Source organism: Cervus elaphus, chromosome 28 (assembly GCF_910594005.1).
Source record: "Cervus elaphus chromosome 28, mCerEla1.1, whole genome shotgun sequence".
Taxonomy (NCBI): Eukaryota; Metazoa; Chordata; class Mammalia; order Artiodactyla; family Cervidae; genus Cervus; species Cervus elaphus.
This window is the reverse complement of record NC_057842.1, coordinates 38,196,352-38,202,905: the sequence shown is the minus strand read 5'-3', so window position 1 is coordinate 38,202,905 and position 6,554 is coordinate 38,196,352.

Sequence of the window (6,554 nt, the reverse complement as noted above, 5' to 3'; positions counted from 1 at the left end):
CTTGGGAGTGCTGCTAAAATGAGGTATCGGCTTTTTAGTTTGCTCTTTCTCTTCATCAGAGTAAGGAGAGTTTTGTCTTGATTGCATGGCTTCCAAAGAGGGGCCTGGGTGGTTTATGCAGTACAGTAGATGATGACAGATAACACTCTTAGTTCAAGGCCTTAGGGATGGCAATGTGCGTAGAAGGATTTTTCCAGGGAGATTTGCTTTTGCCCACTAATTGTGGTCATATATTTTATGGCTTTGGGAATACCATGGCCACTAGTATAAGTCCCAGTGCTCCAAGAAGCAGTGTTTGTGTCTGATTCAGCAGAAGCTGTTGCTGTATTTCTGAAACTTCTGTTGATAAAAATCATTCATGTCATTAATTTTCACTTCCAATCCTATATTTTCTTGCCACATCCTGCATAATATGTTTATAGTTGCTACTATTGATGATAGACACCTTTTAAAACACTCTCTAATTTTTCAACCTTACTTTTTTATGTTGTCCTTTTATCTAGCTACAACTCTTCCTCGGTAGCACCAGTAAACACCTTCTCTGTCAACTCTTTAAATGTCAACGTTGTTTGGGACTTTTGTCTTTGGTACTCCTTGCTTCTCCTTCAACATGTTTTATTTAGGGGCTCTTATCCACTTCAATGGTATTCAGCCACCATCAAAAACCTTTAAAATGACAAACTGAATCAATTCAACCACCCATATTCTCTGTCCCTACACCAGAGCTACAATCATTAGAGAAAATTAAAGAAAGAAGCAGTTGGTGCTCCACCATATTTGTGGTCTCTAGACTGATCCAGGCCATCAACACTGCCTGGTTGTTTTTTTTTTTTTTATTTTCTATAGACATTGCCCTTTATTAATCTCTGTAAGAGCAATTTTTAAATCTTCTACACCTATTGGCAGATGACCTCACATCTTATTTCACAGTTTTGAAATTGAAACCATCAGCCATACTAGGTATCAAGAAGGAGAGGCTGGTCCATGGTATTAAATGTTGCACAGAGGTCAAAGAAGATAAGTACTCAACTGTGGATTTAGAAATAAGGCCATCATTGTTTACTTCTGTTAAGACTTTCAACAGAGGAGTTGGGGAAAATTACAGTGTTTCAGTGATCAAAACCAACAGGAGCATGGAAGGGATCATGGTGTTTCCCAAAACCTTTTAACAAAAGTGTTACTATAAAGGGGAGGAAAGAGATAGGGTAATAATAGTTGGATGGTCATTTTATAGTGGAATCCAGAGAGTGATTTTAAGAGATTAAAGAAAATCATCATCTTTTAATCCTAATGGGAAAGGGCCCATTAAAAGCAAGAGTTTCATAATAATCCCTTTGCTCTGGGAATCTTTTTCTGCTCATCTGTCCATGTGTTCCTAGAGAAATAGGAAGGATGATGCTCACATGTCTGGCTTACGTGACTCATTGAATAGGTCTGCCTTTCAGTCAGTGATGTGCAGTAAAAATGAATTACTAGAAGCATGCTCATGCAGTTAGATGTTGCTGCTTTGACAAACTGCTATGAAATTTTTCAAACCCTTGCTCTGAGTTTTTGTACTTATTTCATGGACCAGTTCAGATAATCCCCAGACCATCGCTGGTCCATGGTTCATGCTCTCAATTGCACTGATCTAGAGAGTACATAGGGATTAGCAATGTGAAGGACGGCGGTACATTTCATTTTGGACATGGGGAAGCTGAATCCCTTGTTAGGCATCTAAACAGAGATTTCCAATAGGTAACCGGGTGGAGTATATGATGTGTGCTTCAGAGAAAAGTTAAGGAACCCATAGAGTAACTTGACGTCTATTCACTGTAGAATGGAAAACTAACATGTGGAGTATCCGTATCATGGCAAACTATTAAAGAATAAAGAATGAGGATATGAGTGTCCCAATACCAAGAGCTCCACCTGGGACAGTCAGCGCCCCATCTCTCCCAGGCCACCGGGGCCTCCCTCCCCTGCCTCTATCTGTGCCCCTCATCCCCCACTCCCTGAAGCCCAGCTTAAACTTCCCCTTTCTCCCCACACCAATGGGCCTCAGGGAGGGATGGCTGTCCCAGCCCACTTCTGATATTTCACTTGTGAAATTTCTCTAAGCCAAGATACCAGCCTGCTGTCCTGCTGCTTCATGCCCATCTCCATCAACTACATACAAAAGGGATGTGAAGTAATTGATAGCAAATAACACCACCAGCCCCCCAAAAAGGAAAAGAGCTCCAACATAGGTTATTAAGTCAAGACAAATGAAATAGGCTACAATATGACAAAATCATGTTTGTATGTCGTACATATATTTATAAGATACACTGAAAACTTCTTGAATAATATGCAACTGTTAACAGTAGTTACTTTTAGGGAGGAAGGTAGAGTTCTTGGGGTATATAACACATTAGATCCATACATTATTTTTCAAAGTTAACTTCCATATTATTCTTTTATAAATTTTTTTGCAGTTATGTATTATTTAGGTAATTACAGCATCAGTAAAAGTTCTTGTATGTAATGCCATATATTGCTTTAAAAATAAATAGAAATATAAAAGCAATCAGTAGCTTGCTACAGTTTAGTTTTGTAGTAATTGTGTAATTAAGGAAAGCAATGACAGAGTAGGTAGGAGCTCTTTACCAGCACATATTCACAGAGAAGGAAATGGCAACCCACTCCACTATTCTTGCCTAGAGAATTCCATGGACAGAGTAGACTTCGGTCCATACAGTCTACTCTGCTCACAATGAGTCTGACATGACTGAGTATCTAACACAACACACACACACACACACACACACACACACACACACGCGCGCGCGCGCACAGTCAACAGGGTCAAGCCCAACTCTGCCACTGACATGCTGTGTGGTCCCGGATAAGCTTCTGAACCTCCCAGCCTCAGTTTCCTCGTTGTATGTACCTTGTGTTATTATTGTGAGGGTTTATTTTAACTATTTATTATTTTAATTATTTACTGAACTATTTTGTCACATGATAATGCAAGTAGTATGTTTGGCTCAGAGCTCGGCAAATACGCAAATTTGTAAGTATTATTTATATCCATCTCAAGCCTTTTATTGTTAGACTGTTCATATACGTAGAATTACATAACATATGAAACAGAAAGGTCTCACCACCTTTTTCTCTCCACTATGGATTTATATTAGAGTAGCAAAATGCCAGAACTAGAATATCTTTGCTTCCATTTTGTTTATTTGTGTGTGTTTGCAGTGCCTCTGTGGAGTACATGCTAGTCAGGTCTTGAGAAAGAACACAGAATTGGGAGCCTGAGTTTCAGATTCTGAGTCTGTTATTATTAGTTGTGTGGTTTTGGGCAGATAATCTGTCTGAAACTCAATGTCCTTACCTGTAAAATGGGGCTGATGTACTGTCCCTCTTTGCACTGTTGTAATGATTGATGGATATAATATCAATATATCGAAAGACTCTTGTAGAACAGATGCTCTATAAATATTACTTTTAATTCCCTTCTCTGAAAAAAACGGGGATTTAAAAAAATGAGTGTTTGAAAATCTTACTCTATATGTCTTCATGATTAAATGGAAACAACATCCCAAATATACTTACAAATTATTTTTCAAAACTCTGGAAGCTTCTTCCAGAGTTCTCATATCATATAACCGATTAGGCAAATATTTCTATCCCATCCCCTCAACTTATTCAAGATACCTTGAAATATTTTATTCCTGACCTCTTCTATTGAGAAAAGAAAGAACTTGACAGAAAGAGTGCGTTTTAGAAGTTCTTCTTGAATGATAATGGGAGAAATATATGGTGTGTGGAGAGGTGGGGAGAGTCCCACATAATGAATCATACGTAGAAAGCGCAACAGAGAATTCAGTACCATGCTTCTAAAACCTCAGTAGTGCTTACTGTAAGTGATATTTTTGTGGCCTTTTCTTTGCACAGATATTTGTCATTCTGTAGTTGATTTAGAAGGAGATTCATGGAAAGTCATAATTATTTAAAGAAGGGAACAGGCAAAGTGTTCTTTTGCCATGTCTATAAATCTTTCCCTATGCTTTGCTGAGAACTCTGCTCCGGCTGTCTGCTTTAAGCATGTAACAGAAGTATATCATAATGTCAGGAGTTGTCAGACCCTCAGAACTCTCCATAATGTGAGATCACAAGCAGAGACGATTTCATTGTAGTATTTCTGACTACAAAGTATAAATACCATTCAGCTGGCACATTGATATCACATCAGGGAGGTTATTTTTTTCTCTGTCCTTATCCTTTAAGTTTGTCAAGGTATTTAAATCTGTAAAGTTAGATAAAGCTAGAATAGGAAAATTAAAATTCAGTATAGAATAACAATGTCACAAGAAAAACATATTTTTGAAAGGAACCATAAAAAGAGAAGTTAAATAAAGATTACAAAGACATTGAAAAAGGTGCTACATGCATTTCAATTATGTTTTCATTACTTCTCTCCAGAGGACAAAAACATTTCTCAGAACAATTTAAAACAGTAGATAGACAAAAAACTAACTCAAACACAAGATTTAAAAATCTCATTGAGAGACTTGAGAGGATATTTCTTTCTCATGATGATATTACCAACTGGGAGAATTTTACTAATTCTTCAGTGTGTTTATCTACCTCACTATGGCTCCCTTGACAGCTATTGTTTTTTAAATGGAAAAAATTTTAACGCATGCATAAACTCAGATGTGAAAAATGAGCTTACAGATATTTTACTTTTTGATGTGATTATGTGGTTGCAGTACATGTGCTTTTAAAATTTTGCCATATAAGAAATATGGACTCAACCATTAAAAAAAAAAAAAGAAATATAGAAAGGAAGATAGAGATGCATTATTGTCTTTGTAGAAATACCTTACTAAATTCTCCATGGTCCTTCCAGGTTAACCTTAATTTCTTGTTAGGGATTCGCACACAACCACCTGATTTTCCCCACAGAATCAGTATTTTCTGTCCCTGAGGAAGGAGCTTTGTTAGCAGATATGCTACATGAAAATTACATGTTGTGCTCAGAGAGAAGATACTATACTTCTGTTCTATTTTATTACTGACTGTCTCCTCTCTGGAAAACAAACATGCCTGCCGAAGCCTGGAACTGAGTCTCTCCCCCCAGGATGTGTTGGAAGCCTGCCTTTCATATCTGCGGTCCATGGTTCTGATCAAAGATTCAGCACCATTGCTATCATAGACCATTTGCTTGATCTCCTATATGCCAAAGCAAATCTCATTTTAAATGCCTGGAGATAAATTAAGTTTTCAGTAGACATGGGGCAAATATATTGCTGTTTTTAGTTGTTGTGTCCAACTTTTTGCAACCCCATGGACTGTAACCCACCAGGCTCCTCTGTCCCCATGAGATTTTCCAGGCAAGAATACTGCAGTGGGTTGCCATTTTCTACTTCTGGGGATCTTCCTGACCCAGGAATCAAACCCACATCTTCCTGCATTGGCAGGCAGGTTCTGTACTACTGAGCCACGAGGGAAGCCTGTGGGACAAACATATTGGTTGATAAATGAAAACATCCTCCAATAAGGTGAAAATCAGACTTTAATATATGTTTTTGATTATTTGAATTTTTTTTCATAGTTTACTTACATCAGAAACCCTTGTAAGTTGTCTTGCTCTCACATGTTTCCCCAAAATTATGATCTTAGTGAATTCTGCTCTGTCCCTTTATTTGTTGTTTCCTACTTTTCTGATAACATCTCTTTCAATTAGGGTAAAATCTGGTCAGAGTGAGGAAGTTATGATGGATTTCTCCCTCTCAGTTAGACTTACTCAAATCTCATCCTAAGATCTCCTTTGGATTTCTCCCTCTCAGTTAGACTTACTCAAATCTCATCCTAAGATCTCCTTTGGATTTCTCCCTCTCAGTTAGACTTACTCAAATCTCATCCTAAGATCTCCTTTTCTCACTTTATCCACTCTTCCCAGGCAATCCCACCCATCTCCGTGCCTTCAATGTCTTGTCTGTTTTTAACTTCAGCCCAGAGCTGTCTTCTGAGCTCCAGACCAGTGTGTTCAGTAGCCTATTTGGTATCTCCACCTGGACATCTTCAAGTCATTTACAATTCTACCCATCCCAATGGAAATGATCATTATCACGTTCCCACCACAAGCAAAATAAAAATGAGATGTTTTTCTAGCATTGCTGTTTTGAAGATAAGCAAGCTGGAAACCCGAATCATCCTTGAAGACTTGCTTTTTTCATACACCACATCCAATCAATCCATCACCTGGTCCTGCTGGTTTTACCTTCTGTGTCTCTTAAGCCAACAACTTCTCTGTTTTCATTCCCACCATCCTAAATCAAGCAGCCATCATCTTCACCTGGAGAACTGTAAAAGCCTCCAAAAACCTTCTACTTTCATACTTTAAAATCTGGGTTGCACTATACTATATTTTATGCTACTGCCAGCTTTTAAAAATAAAATATAACTTTCCATGACAATCCCTTGTTTAAACAACTGATTGGTTTCTCATGAATTTAGGTTTTAGACCAATATATTTAACATGGCCTTTCTGCATGGTCTCCTGCCTCCTGCTCTCTGTGCAG